The 14,819-nt window shown below is 37.9% G+C and overlaps 1 non-coding gene across 1 annotated transcript; it reads left to right on the top strand.

Moving 5' to 3' along the window:
- The first annotated feature begins 224 nt into the window (after positions 1-224).
- TRNAE-CUC (transfer RNA glutamic acid (anticodon CUC)) lies at positions 225-297 on the top strand. The gene has a single exon. It is a non-coding gene; the product is annotated as a tRNA-Glu (tRNA).
- Positions 298-14,819: the final 14,522 nt, after the last annotated feature.

Genomic DNA, 14,819 nt, shown 5'->3' with positions numbered 1-14,819 from the left:
GAAAGAAATTGTCTTTGGTTTTTAGGTTATTTATAAGCAGTCAGTTTGGATGTGTGGACATTTTTTATGGATATAGATACATAAATTCAACATGTGTAGATCACCTCCTATGTGCTAGACACTGTTGGGGGGTATTTCAGTGAACAAAACACAAAAATCCCTGCCCTCAAGGAGCTTATTTCTAAATAAATGGTGAGAAAAACAAAGAATCCATGTATGGGATTTCCCTGATAGTCCAGTGGCTAAGACTCTGTGCTCTCAATGCAGGGGGCTTGGGTTCGATCCCTAGTCAGGGAACTAGATGCTTCTTGCTGCAACTAAAAAAAGATCTCACATGCCACATCCAAGACCTCATTCAGCCAAATAAATAAGTAAATAGTTGTGTTTTTTTTTAAAGAGCTAACTTAAAAAAAATAGAATCCATCTATATCTAAGCATTTTACCAAATTGTAATCTTCCCCCTTATGTTGAACTGTGACTTGCATTTAAATGCCTTTGCTTAAAAATGATTTCATTATAAAATGTGTGATACACACAGGAGTACAGGAAATATAAGATATATAAAATCATGTTGTTATTTTTTTTCCTTTCATAGAAGACAGGCTTCTACACACCCAGGCTTCAAGGCACTGGGTTCTCTGTTCATCAAACCTTCACTGGTACTCCTGTGCCACTGTTAGTGAAGTTGAAGAATTAGCTGCTCAATATGCAGCCTGAAGACAAGAAAAACCATAGGAAGTTATTTTAAATAATATTTCCCTTACTTAAACTGAAATGGTGTGATTATGTATTCATAGAGTCTTTGATGACACTGAAAAGTTATGTGTGTATTTGCAGGACAGCTTTGTGTTAGTACGTGCCAGCCTGATCACGTGATTAGTCACAGTGCAAAAAGCAGCTGCCCTGGTCTTCTTTGCCATTTTGTACTTGTCAGTTTCCAAAAGAGGGTCAGTTTTGCTTCCTTCCATTAACACTTTCCAAGGACCATTGACAGATGTTGTGTGTTCTGTTGCGTGCCTTATAAGCTAAAGTAAGTCATCGTAATTGGATTTACCATTGCAGATGCTATGTATTTCAAAATTAGATTTTATGAACCTAAGAAGAGATGAATAGCCATGGAATAGGAGATCTGGCACTTAGTCATATGCCTACGTGATATTGTGAGTTCTGACATTAGTGGGTCGTCTTGTCTTATCTTATAATTTATACTTTAATAGCTGCTTTTGAAAGGCCTGATGTTATAATAAAATTTTTAAAAAGAGGCTGACGTTAATATTTACCTGTTACTAAGCCACTGTGTTTAGAATTATCTAGTGGTGGCTGTGACTGTGGTGGTTGGGGACTGTGATTTGATTTTTTTTTTTCATTTATTTTTATTAGTTGGAGGCTAATTACTTTACAGTATTGTAGTGGTTTTTGTCATACATTGATATGAATCAGCCATGGATTTACATGGGCCTCTGATCTGATTTTAAGCTCATGTTCTAACCTGTCCCTGATCACTTGTACTGTGGATACTTGAATGAGTATGATTTCGATGAATAAAGTGATGGCCCTTTGATTTACATTCTTTTTTCCCCAAAAATTTCTCTTGCTAAGAAATAATCTGGAACATTCAAAATTGTGTGATGAAGAGGTTTTTTTTTAAACCTGTGCTTTCAGAAGTACTCACGGAAGCTAATTCTCAAAGACATTTATTTTCATGACAGGTAATGTATAGTTTTGAAGATGATGTAGAATTGTATAAAACATATATGAAAAATGTATATAATATATGTACTCATGGCCAATTTAAAGAGCCCTTTACCAGAGTTCTGACATTTAGCAAAGATCTTGTCAATTTTTATGGAGTGTAAATTTTAAAAGGCACATGATCAAGTCACAAAAGAACGTTCACAGTGGAGAAGAGTAAATAAAGGCTCTACGCTGCAGTTTTTAACATTTTCTTATCAGTGTGAGCCTCTTCGTATTGCCTATCGACTTTACAAGTGATTTGGTTTTTTTTTTAATTGGAGTATAATTGCTTTACAATGTTGTGTTAGTTTCTGCTATACAACAAAGTGAATAAGATACACACACACACACACACACTCATTCCCCTCGCTTTTGAGCCTCCCTCCCTACAAGTGATTTGAAAGATGCTAGAATGAACTTTCAAAATCAGCCATTTTAATTACATGCTTATTATTTTCAGTTCTCTGGACTAGACGCATATGCAGAAACATGTAAACTTTGGTGTTGACAAAAGTTACAGAAATGAATGTCTCCCCTTCATTTATCTCATCCATGACAGGATGAGGGAGCTGGCCACCGCTTCCTCCCCTCCTTGCAAGTAGGTCAGAGACCATCGACCTTGGTATAATTTGGAGTCATGACTGCAGACTGAAAATGCTGAAAATGAACACCAGGAGGTATTCAGCATAGGTTAGGCCACAAAACATTTTTTTTCCTGCCATTTTTTTAGACATGATCTATTTCATCAGTTTAGTACTCCACGTCGTTTCTCTGTGCACTCACGCTGTCCTGGGCTCAATGCTATTGTAACACTTTGTACTCTGAGCTGTCACTGCATTCTCCCAGGTGACGAGCCCCTGAGGCAGGCCAGCGAGTGACTGACTTTGTGTGCTCCCCATCGCTGCACAGGGCCTGGCAAAAGATGAGAGTCTAACAAAAGTTTGTTGAAAGAAGAAATACACAGATGATGAGAGTGGCTGGTGCCTAAATGAAGAAGACACTTAAGTGATTTTGCAATGTGGATTCCTCATTTGTATTCCCATTTTCTCCTTCCAGCCTCTCATTCCTTCCTTCCCTTTCCTGGCTTCCCTTAGAAATCCACTTCATGCTACTAGGGGTTGGTATAACCCAACGATCTGTACTTTTCTGGGTGTGATTGCTTAGGAGTGACTATGATTTGAACTTAATGCCTTTTTACAGGGTGTCAAATTCAAAACCAGACAGATCCATCTCCTGACCCTAAATGTGGTCCTAAAGTGAATTGCTTGAGGAAATTGGATCCCGAAGATTATAGGTGGGGAATTTTGAAGTGTGTCCATTTCCATTGGAGATCAGAGAAGTCCAACTAAAAGAATTGTGGACTAACTGACATGACAGCTGTGGACTGAGCAAAACTTCTTTTTGAAAGGACTGTCTTATCTTGTTTTTGACTTTAGAGGAACTAAGGTGATTGGCAATGGAAAGAATGATAGCATGTGGAATTCCTTAAAAGTTTACTGACTTAAATAATTTTGTCTATGTTACATATAATTAAAAAGCCCCTTTATACTTTGTGCTAAAATAAAATTTTTGTTTAAGTGTTGGATATAAAAGATTATCTTACTGTCCTTGAAATTTGCATTTCACACTTTACAAATGTCTTGGAAAATCTTTTCAAATGTTTATTGACCATTCCTATTTCCTTTTCTGTGAAATGCTTGTTCCTGTTATTTTTGTTGTTGTTGTTCCTGTTATTTTGTTTTCCATTTTTCTGTCATGTTGTTTGTCTCTTTTTAAAATTGACTTACAATCTTTTATATATCCTTGATATTATTTGTCACATATGTATTGCAGTGTCTGCTTCTAATTTGTCTTGTCATCACTTTCTTTGTGATGTCTTTTGATGAAAGAAAACTTTATGTTTAGTATAGCCTAAATTATCAGTCTTTTTCTTTAAGCTTTGTGTTTCTTATGTCCTGTTTAGAAACCTCTATCCTACCCAAAGATTATACACATTTTCTCTGATCTGATTCCCAATGCTGTAGGCTTTGAATCTCCATCAATGCATGACCATTAAAACCAGGTTTTAAGTCACCTGTGATTTGGCAGCTGCCCTGGGGCAACTACTATTCTCTGTTGGCTTCTCTCAGGATATTTGCCCTCATAAGGGTTTTGGCCTTTGAAGATTTCCTTGTCTTTCCTGCCAACTGAGCCATGCATTAGAAATAATTTAATTTTGTTTTTTCCACTACGTTTTTATGTTTTGCAGCAGGAAGATTTTTGAGGATTTTTAGTCCCCCCATGAGACCAATAAAGAAAACTCCTCCCTGTTTTTCAAAGTCGAAAGTTCCATTTTTATATTCAAAGATGATACTATCTCAGAGTTTTCCTTGTATACAAAACCTTAGATATGGATAAGGAACCATGACCTACTCCCCTATTTGCAGATGAACTGAAAGATGGGAGTGGTATTCTGGCCAGGAATAGCTGTGGCTGTTTGGGGAGGGGTGGGAATGAAACTCTTTGCAGAACCATAATGCTAACCCAGTTATTATCTGCCACTGCCTGAATGCTCACTTGTACAGTAAACCTTTTAAATTGTAATCTTATTTTTTTCTTTCCTCTGTAACAATGGCCAACGTGTATTGAGTAATTACCATATATTAGACACTATTCCAAGTCTTTATATATTAACGACTTTACTTATTACAATAACACAATGAAATAGCTACTGTCATTTTCCTCCATTTTACCAATAAAGGAAATTGAGACACTGAGACTATAAGCAGCTTGTCCTTGGTGATATAGCTTGTAAGTGGTAGAGCTGGAATTGGCATATAGACAGTCTGCCTTTGAAGCATGCACTCAAAAGTACTGTGCTATATTAACTCTATAAGAAATATTTGTGTGTATGAAAATATCAGAATTTTATATTTCTACATCACCCAAGATAACAATGAAATATAAGCACTGTGTGAACTTACTGATTGTGTGATGTCATTTATGCACAACCTTCATCTTTTTTAAAAAAAATCCCTTTATTGTTATTATTATTTTGCTTAGTCGCTCAGTGGTGTCTGACTCTCTGCAATCCTGTGGACTGTAGCCCTCCAGTCTCTTCTGTCCATGAAATTCTCCAGGCAAGAATACTGGAGTGGGTTGCCACTTCCTTCTCCAGGGCATCTTCCCGACCCAGGGATCAAACCTAGGTCTCCTGCACTGCAAGCGAATTCTTTACCATCTGAGCCACCAGGGAGGCCCCACAACCTTCTTTTTTCCTTAACACGCATTTTCAAAGGTTGAACCCACTTCTATTTGTTTTTCCATGTTCAAATTCCTTTGGAAGGAGAGGTAGAAAAAGGGCATCCTTTGCTCAGATGAATCAGATGAACATTTTTCTTACAAACAATGATTCTTTCCTTGATTTATTATTTTGTAACAACTTTATTACAATACACTTAATATACCATGGCCTTCACTGGTGGCTCAGCTGGTAAAGAATCTGCATGCAGTGTGGGAGACCTGGGTTTGATCCCTGGTTTGGGAAGATCTCCTGGAGAAGGGAACGGCTACCCACTCCAGTAACCTCGCCTGGAGTGTTCCATGGACTGTATAGTCCATGGGGTTGCAAAGAGACACTGCGAAGTGACTTTCACTTGACTAACATACCATACATATAATGTACCCATTTAAAGTGTTAAATTCAATGTTTTTAGCACATTCAGAATTGTGTCACCATCACTGAAACCAGTGCTTTCATTATTGTTAAAAGAAACCCTATACCCTTTGGCTAGGGTCCTCCCAGTTTCTCCATTCCCCAGCTCTAAGCAACCACTTTAAGAAACCAGGATTTCAAATCCTGAAAGATGATGCTGTGAAAGTGCTGCACTCAATATGCCCGCAAATTTGGAAAACTCAGCAGTGGCCACAGGTCTGGAAAAGGTCAGTTTTCATTCCAGTCCCAAAGAAAGGCAATGTCAAAGAATGCTCAAACTACCCAACAGTTGCACTCATCTCACATGCTAGTAAAATAATGCTTAAAATTCTCCAAGCCAGGCTTCAGCAATATGTGAACCGTGAACTTCCAGATGTTCAAGTTGGTTTTAGAAAAGGTAGAAGAACCAGAGATCAAATTGCCAACATCTGCTGGATCATCAAAAAAGCAAGAGAGTTCCAGAAAAACATCTATTTCTGCTTTATTGACTATGCCAAAGCCTTTGACTGTGTGGATCACAAACTGTGGAAACTTCTGAAAGAGATGGGAATACCAGACCATCTGACCTGCATACAGATTTCTCAAGAGGCAGGTAAGTTGGCCTGGTATTCCCATCTGTTTAAGAATTTTCACAGTTTGTTGTGATCCACACAGTCAAAGGCTTTAGTGTAATCAGTGAAGCAGAAGTAGATGTTTTTCTGGCATTCCCTTGCTTTTTCTATGATCCAACGGATGTTGCAGTTTGATCTCTGGTTCCTTTGCCTTTTCTAAATCTAGCTTGAACATCTGGAACTCCTTCAGTTCACATACTGTTGAAGCCTAGCTTGAAGGATTTCGAATATTTGCTAGCATGTGAAATGAGTGCAGTTGTACAGTAATTTGAACATTCTTTGGCATTGCCCTTCTTTGGGATTGGAAGGAAAACTTACCTTTTCTCAGTCCTGTGGCCATTGCTGAGTTTCCCAAATTTGTTGGCATATTGAGTGCAGCACTTTAACAGCATCATCTTTTAGGATTTTAAGTAGCTCAGCTGGAATATACTATAATAATATACTATGCTTGCTGAACTTGCTTATTAATACTAAAATGCTTTATTGTTTTTGTGTCTCTGTGTGTGAATTCCTTATTATTTTCTACATTCAAGTAATTTGCAAATAGAGATAGTTTTACTTCTTCCTTTGCGGAAGTGACTGTGTGTTGGGTATCACCAAGACCACTCCAAGTTTAATCACTTTCTAGGCAGAATCACAGGACTCAAGCTTAATGTGCTCATAGCTGGTGTTTATTACAACAAACAGATACAAAGCAAAATCGGCAAGAGGAAAGGCACACAATATAAAGTCAGGAGAAGACCACGCACAAGCTTTCAAGGGTTCTTTTCCAAGTGGAGTCACAAAGAATGTGCTTAAATAGTTCCCCCAGCAACAAGTTGTGACACATATGAAATGTTGCCAATCAGGGACTCTCTTTAGAGGCTTCTTGCAAGGTTGATAGTGGTGGGTAGTTACATAGGCACTCTATCACTAGCAGGTACCAACATTTCCTTGCTCCCTAAAGGAAAGCAGGTGTTTAGCATAATCTGCATTGTTTACTTCCTGAGTCAAAGTTCCCAGATGCCAGCCAAAGGCTTACTTTGCAATTCGGCCTTTCTAAGGATAAGCAGTGGAGGCCTGCTATGTTAACTCTTTCTGTACTGACTTCTAATGCTACAGGAATTCTTTTTTTTTTTTTCCCAGAAAGTTTTAAAAAATTATTTTAAAAATTTAATAGCTGAGTAATATTCCATTGTGTGTATGTACCATAGCTTCCTTATCCATTCGTCTGCTGATGGGCATCTAGGTTGCTTCCATGTCCTGGCTATTATAAACAGTGCTGCGGTGAACATTGGGGTGCACGTGTCTCTTTCAGATCTGGTTTCCTTGGTGTTTATGCCCAGGAGTGGGATTCATGTCAATGTATGGCAAAAACCACTACAATATTGTAAAGTAATTAGCCTCCAACTAATAAAAATAAATGAAAAAAAAAACCCACCTATCAAAAAAAAGATAAAAAAATAAAAATTTAATACAGTTTTTCTATTTACATCTATTACAAAATATTGGATATATTCTCCATGTTGTACAGTACATCCTTGAGCCTATCCTACACCCAATAGTTTGTACCTCCAACTTCCCCACCCCTATATTGCCCCTCTCCCCCATAGCCACTAGTTTGTTCTCAAAGTCTGTATTTCTGCTTCTTTTTTGTTTTAGACACTAGTTCATTGTATTTTTTAATTTTTCTTGTATTTTCTATATTCCACATATAAGTGATATCATATAGCATATGTCTTTGTCTGACTTATTTCACTTAGCATTACCCTCCAAGTCTATCCATGTTGCTGCAAATGGCAAAAATCTCATTTTTAATGGATGAGTAATATTTCATTTTATATTTCATTTTACACACACACACACCACACACACACACACATACACAAATCACATCTTCTTTATCCATTCATCTGTTGATGGACATTTAGGTTGCTTCCATACCTTGGCAATTGCAAATAAGGCTGCTACGGTCTTTGGGGCTTCTAAGGTGGCACTAGTGGTAAAGAACCCACCTGCCAATGCAGGAAACATAAGAGACTTGGGTTCGATCCCTGGATCGGGAAGATCCCCTGGAGGAGGAAATGGCAACCCACTCCAGTATTCTTCCTGGAGAATTCCATGGACAGAGGAGCCTGGTGGACTATGGTCCATAGGGTCACAAAGAATCAGGCACAACTGAGGCAACTTAACACACACACATAAACATTGGGGTACATGTATGTTTTCTAATTAGTGTTTTAGTTTCTTTTGGATATACACCTAGGAGTGGAATTGCTGGGTCACATGGTAGTCCTTTTTTCTTTTTTAATTTTCATTTTTTGAGAAACCTCCATACAGTTTTCCACAGTGGCTGCACCAATTTACCTTCTTACCAACAGTGCACGAGGGTTCCCATTTTTCCACGTCCTCACCAACATTTGTTATTTGTGTTCTTTTTGATCATGGCCATTTTGACAGGTGTAGGTGGTATCTCACTGTGGTTTTGTTTTGCATTTTACAGGATTCCATTTTGAAGTGATGAAAATATTCTGGAGTTAAATAGAGGTGATGACACAATGGGGGAAAGTGAGGGTGGGATGAACTGAGAGAGTAGCATTGACATATATACACTACCATAAAATAGATAGATAGCTGGTAGGAAGCTGCTCTGTGGCGCAGGGAGCTCAGCTTGGTGCTCTGTGATGATCTAGAGGGGTGGGATGGGGTGGGGTAGGAGGGAGGCTCAAGAGGGAAGTGATGTATGTATACTTATAAGTGATTCATGCTGTTGTACAGCAGAAACCAACACAGCATTTTAAAGCAATTATTCTCCAATTAAAAAAAAAATAAAAATAGCAGTGATGGTTGCAAAATTTTTTAAATGTACTAAAATATACTGAATTGTATACTTTAAAAGGATGAATTTTTGGTATGTGAATGATAATTCAATAAATATAAATAAATATATAATAAAAAAGTGATTCTTTTCAGACTCATAGGGAATATTGACCATGATGTACCACCTTAACACATTTAAAAGAGTATAAATCAAATGATGGCTGTTCTTAGACCACAGTGGAATTAAACCAGAAACCAATATCAGAAAGATAACTGGAAAATTCTAAAATACATGGATATAAAGCAACATGCCTCTAAATAACACATGGGTCAATGAAGAAATCTCAAAGCAATTTTAGAAAAATATTTTGAATTAAATGAAAATGAAAACACAACTTATCAAAAAAGGAAAATAGAATGGATAAATAAAAACTGGTACAGCTAGGGAATGGAATATCATTCAGTGCTAAAAAAAAAATTAGCTATCAAGCCATGTAAAGACATTGAGGAACCTAAAATGCATATTGCTAAGTGAAAGAAACCAATCTGAAAGGACTACATATTGTATGATTCCAACAATAAGATAAAGAACATTACAGCATACTAACACATATATATGGAATTTAGAAAGATGGTAACGATAACCCTATATGCAAAACAGAAAAAGAGACACAGATGTACAGAACAGAATTTTGGACTCTGTGGGAGAAGGCGAGGGTGGGATGTTTCAAGAGAACAGCATCGAAACGTGTATATTATCTATAGTGAAACAGATCACCAGCCCAGGTGGGATGCATGAGACAAGTGCTCGGGCCTGGTGCACTGGGAAGACTCAGAGGGATCGGGTAGAGAGGGAGGTGGGAGGGGGGATCGGGATGGGGAATACATGTAACTCCATGGCTGATTCATGTCAATGTATGACAAAACCCACTGAAATGTTGTAAAGTAATTAGCCTCCAACTAATAAAAATAAATGAAAAAAAATAAGACATGCTGGTAAAGGCAAAACTATGTAGACAATTTAAAAAACCCAGTGATTGCCATGGGTTGTGTGTGGGAGAGATGAATAGGTGGAACACAGAGGAATTTTAGGGCAGTGAAAATACTCTGTGTGATACCATAATGACGGATACATGTCATTATACTTTTGTCCAAACCTATAGAACTTACATCACCAAATGTGAACCCTAATGTAAACAATGGACTTTGGGTGACAATGATGTGTCAGTGAAGGTTCATCAGTTGTAATAAATGTACTTTTCTGATGAGTGATGTTGATTATGGGGGCTATGCATATGTAGGGGCAGGGCGTATATAGGAGATTGCTGTACTTACCCTTCAATTATGCTGTTAACCTTAAAACTGCTCTTAAAAAAGTGAACATGATCATTACCAAAAAAAAGTGAAAAATATACCAAAACAATTTTTATGGCTCAGAGAAAAAGCCCTGTTACACTGAAGTTAGTTTTTTTAGTTTTTTGTTTGTTAATTATATAGTTGACATCATACCAGATAAACAGTTTTGTAAAAAATTGCAGTATAATTGATTTACAATGTTCTGTTAGTTTCTGGTGTAAGGCAAAGTGATTCAGATATACAAATATATACATACTCTTTTTCATATTCTTTTCTATTATAGTTATCACAAGATATTAAATATAGTTCTCTGAACTATACAGTGGGTCCTTGTTTTTATATTTTTTATAGATTCTTTTTTTTAATTGATTAATTACATAGAGTTTTGGAATTAATTTTTTTATTTTTATTTCTTCATTTTATTATTTATTTTTGGCTGTACTGGGTCTTTGTTACTTTGCATGGGCTTTTTCTAGGTGGGGTGAGGGGGTCTAATTCTCTTTAGTTGCCATGCTCAGGCTTCTCATTGTGGTGGCTTCTCTTGTGGAACACGGGCTCTAGAGTGCAGGCTAAATAGTTGTGGTGCACTTGCCTCAGAGCATGTGGAATCTTCCGGAGATCAAAGCCATGTCCCTTCCATCGGCAGGTGGATTCCTATCCACTGCGCCACCAGGGAAGTCTGGGAATTAATTTTTTTAATTTCCTGTTTTTCCTTTTACGACTTTAATTGATTTGTTCTAAGGTCCTTAAGATTGGGTTTGGGGTAGAAGAATGAAAGAGAGTCAAATGTGAGATTTCAAAATGTTAACTTTTGAAAAAAAATGGGCATCTTAGTACTCAGGCCAAGTTTTCTTTGGAGTTTATACAACAGGAGAGAGGGCCTTGGACTTCCCTTTCCCTTTTCCTTCCTGCACGTTTTCTTGCACAAGCACTTATCAGCAACCTGAGTCTTGGGGCGTCTTGAGGTTATACCCAGAGTTGGTAGTTGACTTGAGACTCCACCAGTTTCTCCAGCCCCACCACTGTGTTGTAGGTGTTGCCTGCTTGGAAAATACCTTTGTGCTAAGGCAGAGATCCTGGATCAGAGGCATTCCAGAAGCTTGCTCTCCACTGGAGGCTTGGAAAAGTTCTCCACTTTTTGTTTCCAGTCTTACTGTCTGGCTTTAGTTAGATTATCCCATTCTCTGAACTCAACCCATATCAGGGCATATACAGTCTCTGATGCCTTCACCTACTCCTGCGTTGGTGCCTCATTTCTTTTACTTGGAATGTCCTTTTTCATTCCCCTGTCTGTGTATTTGAATCCCACCCAGTTTTCCAGGCTCAGCTCAGATGTCACATCACCTATGAAATCCTCCTTTTTCTTAATCTGTCAATTTCAATGCAATAATTTCTCCCCTTCCTTTACTCTATATTATGTATTTCTATTATAGCACATACTATACTACATATTATGGCCAGTTGTTTAGATGTCATATCTTCTGTTAATTTTTAGGCTTGTGGTGAGACACTCTTTCATATTCCAATTGGCCACAGCACCTAGCAGGAGGAACAAATAAAAACCCAGTAGATGTTTGGTGAGTTGAATAAAATAGATTGGAGGATGTTGTGAGCAGAGGGGTTTAGCAAGAATCTTGGTTTTCCTTTGTTAGTGCAGGATTATGTGAGTCTTTTATACTGTACCTTTATGGCAGAACAAAGTACTGCATAGTTTGTTCTACTGTAGTCTAATGGGAATTCATTTTGTGATGGTTTCAGAATTACCCGTTTATTTGTTCCACCTTTTAAAGCATAACACTTGTCAAGGCAGCACTTGAATTTGTTGCATGTTTGAAGTCATTACTGTTTACAGATGGTATAGTGTATCTGATGTTTATATTGAAAGGGAAGAATTCGACTCATAGACTCCCATCTGCCTTGCAACAGGATTTAGGACTCAAAACAAAACCAAGTTTTATTTGAGTCGGGAACATCAGCAATAGTGAACCTTCAAAAAGAATTTCAGTCTGTAAAAATAATGGCATTTCTGGCAAAAGATTGTTTTATAAACATTCTTGATATGGTTTGAGATGAAACTCTTCCTGGAAGAAAATGTGAGGTTAATAAACCATATCTAGCTAGTAATTTGCATTAGAGCTGATTGTATTCTTCTGCCTGTCTGAAGGTTAGGGAACCAAATGGATGACACTGTGAAAACTTCTGAATCTTCTACTAGGGTCTGAACAGTGCCTGTGCCTAGCAATTGCTCTGTGTGAATTTCTTACATAAATAAGTGCATGTATGGGAGCCTCTCTGAGCCTGTTACTTCATCTGTACAGTGAGGGTTTTAATATCCATCTTGGAGGATTGTTGTAAGATCAGAGGAAATGCATACAATGTACTTTATGCATACTTGGCAAGTACTGTGTATTAGTCGCTCAGTCGTGTTAGGCGCTTTGCGACCCTATTGACTGTAATCTGTCAGGTTTCCTCTGTCCATGTGGTTCCTGGTGTCTCAAATGATAAAGATTCTGCCTGTCAAGCAGGAGACGTGGGTTCGATCCCTGGATCGGGAAGATCCTCTGGAGAAGGAAATAGCAAGCCGTTCCAGTATTCTTGCCTGGGAAATCCCATGAAACCTGGCAAGTACTAGGTACTCAGTAAATAGCTACTTTTAATCATTCACAGCTCTTTTCCCCTCTGTTTTCATATTGGTGGTGGCAAAGAGATTATAACTTTCTGGTTGACATTTCCTTTATTTCCTTTTCTATTTTAATTTGTGTCCCATTTTAAAACATTTTTTATTGAAGTATATTTGCTTTAACAATGTTGTGTTACTTTCTGCTACACAGCAAAGTGAATCATTATCAGTCAGTTCAGTCACTCAGTCGTGTCCAACTCTCTGTGACCCTATGGACTGCAGCACTCCAGGCTTCCCTGGCCATCACCAACTCCCAGAGGTTGCTCAAACTTATGTCCATTGAGTCAGTGATGCCATCCAACCATCTCATCCTCTGTCGTCCCCTTCTCCTCCCACCTTCAATCTTTCCCTGCATCAGGGTCTTTTCAAATGAGTCAGCTCATCCCATCAGGGGGCCAAAGTATTGGAGTTTCAGCTTCAACATCAGTCCTTCCAATGAATATTCAGGACTGATTTCCTTTAGGATTGACTGGTTTGATCTCCTTGTAGTCCAAGGGAATCTCAAGAGTCTTCTCCAGCACCACAATTCAAAAGCATCAATTCTTCAGTGCTCAGCTTTCTTTATAGTTCAACTCTCACATCCATACATGACTACTAGATATATATGCCCTGTTTTTGCAATCTTATTTTTCAGAAAAGATAGAGCAGAGTTATTTGCTCTCTTAAGCAGTTAATATTTGCCCTGGTTCTCTGGTGCTTGTACAGAATGGCATATGTATGCAGCATGGTTCAGGACTCATATTTTTCTATGGGATAGGAACAGAACCCCCAGGGACGGGATAAATGTACACGAGAGCATGTCACTAGGAAGTAAAGCTCAACGGCTGGAATTATAGCTGTTATACACCAGAGTCGGGAGTAAAAACGCTTTCTATCAAATGAGAATGCTTGTAGATATCAAATAAACCATCATTTCCCCTATAAGCGTCATTAATAAACTCAGTAGAATTTAAATGCCTTGGAATGGTAGCACATATTCAGTTCATGGAGGCATAGACTCTTGGAGAAGTAGGATACGAAACATCATTTACTCAAATCCACCTACATGCTCCACTGTTCTCTCTAGTCTCCTTTCTACAGAGTTGCTTGGCCTTTGTTTCAATGCTGTTAGTGATGGGAAAGGGCTTCTCTAGCTACCACGGCAGTCATTTCATCTATAGGGTGTTCTGACTTTTAAAACAAGTGCTTCTTTACATGGAGTTGGTGTAGCTCTCTGTTGCTTTCTGTTTGTCTTCTCTTTTACTCTGAAGGGAAAAAACTAACCAACTAACCAATTAACCAACCAACTATCCAACCAACCAACCAAAGAAGTACCTGAATGAATAGGTTTGGGAAACACTGCATACATAGCCCATACCCAAGGAGGAATTGCATGCTGTGTGTTTGTGTTTCCTGGGGAATGTTGCAGTATGCTTAAACCCCAGTAGTTCACAAAATTTTTTGATTGTGAATCTTTACTGTTACCCAGAACATCTATCCACAGTTTAGAATAGAATCTGGCACTTAGTAGGTGCTCAAGAAATATTTGTTTTTAAAAAACAAATGGATGCAAAATAAATCTTTAAAAACTATAAAGGGCACCCTGTATTAAGGTGACAAGTGTTTTTTTTTTTTGTTTGTTTGTTTGTTTTCTGCAAGTGACACCACCGAAATGAATCAACTAATTGGATGGGTTTACCTTCCTCCTCTGCAAACCATCCTAAATATATTATTTATTTCCACACCTTTTAGGACTTCTAAAATTCTTCATATTTGAATTCTGAGCTTGTATTCTCATTTGCAAAACTACCTTTTATATTATAAAAGAAATATTAGAGATTGAGTTTGCAATTGATAGCCAAGGCAATAAAAGCTTGCCTCTGTTGCTTCCTGATTAAATGTATGGACTGAACGAGTTGACAAGCACTCTCTTTGTCTTGTCTTCAATCTATCCTTGATTGTGTTT

Source organism: Dama dama, chromosome X (assembly GCF_033118175.1).
Source record: "Dama dama isolate Ldn47 chromosome X, ASM3311817v1, whole genome shotgun sequence".
Taxonomy (NCBI): Eukaryota; Metazoa; Chordata; class Mammalia; order Artiodactyla; family Cervidae; genus Dama; species Dama dama.
Note: the sequence above shows the minus strand (reverse complement) of the source record. Positions and strands in the feature narration are given on the sequence as shown.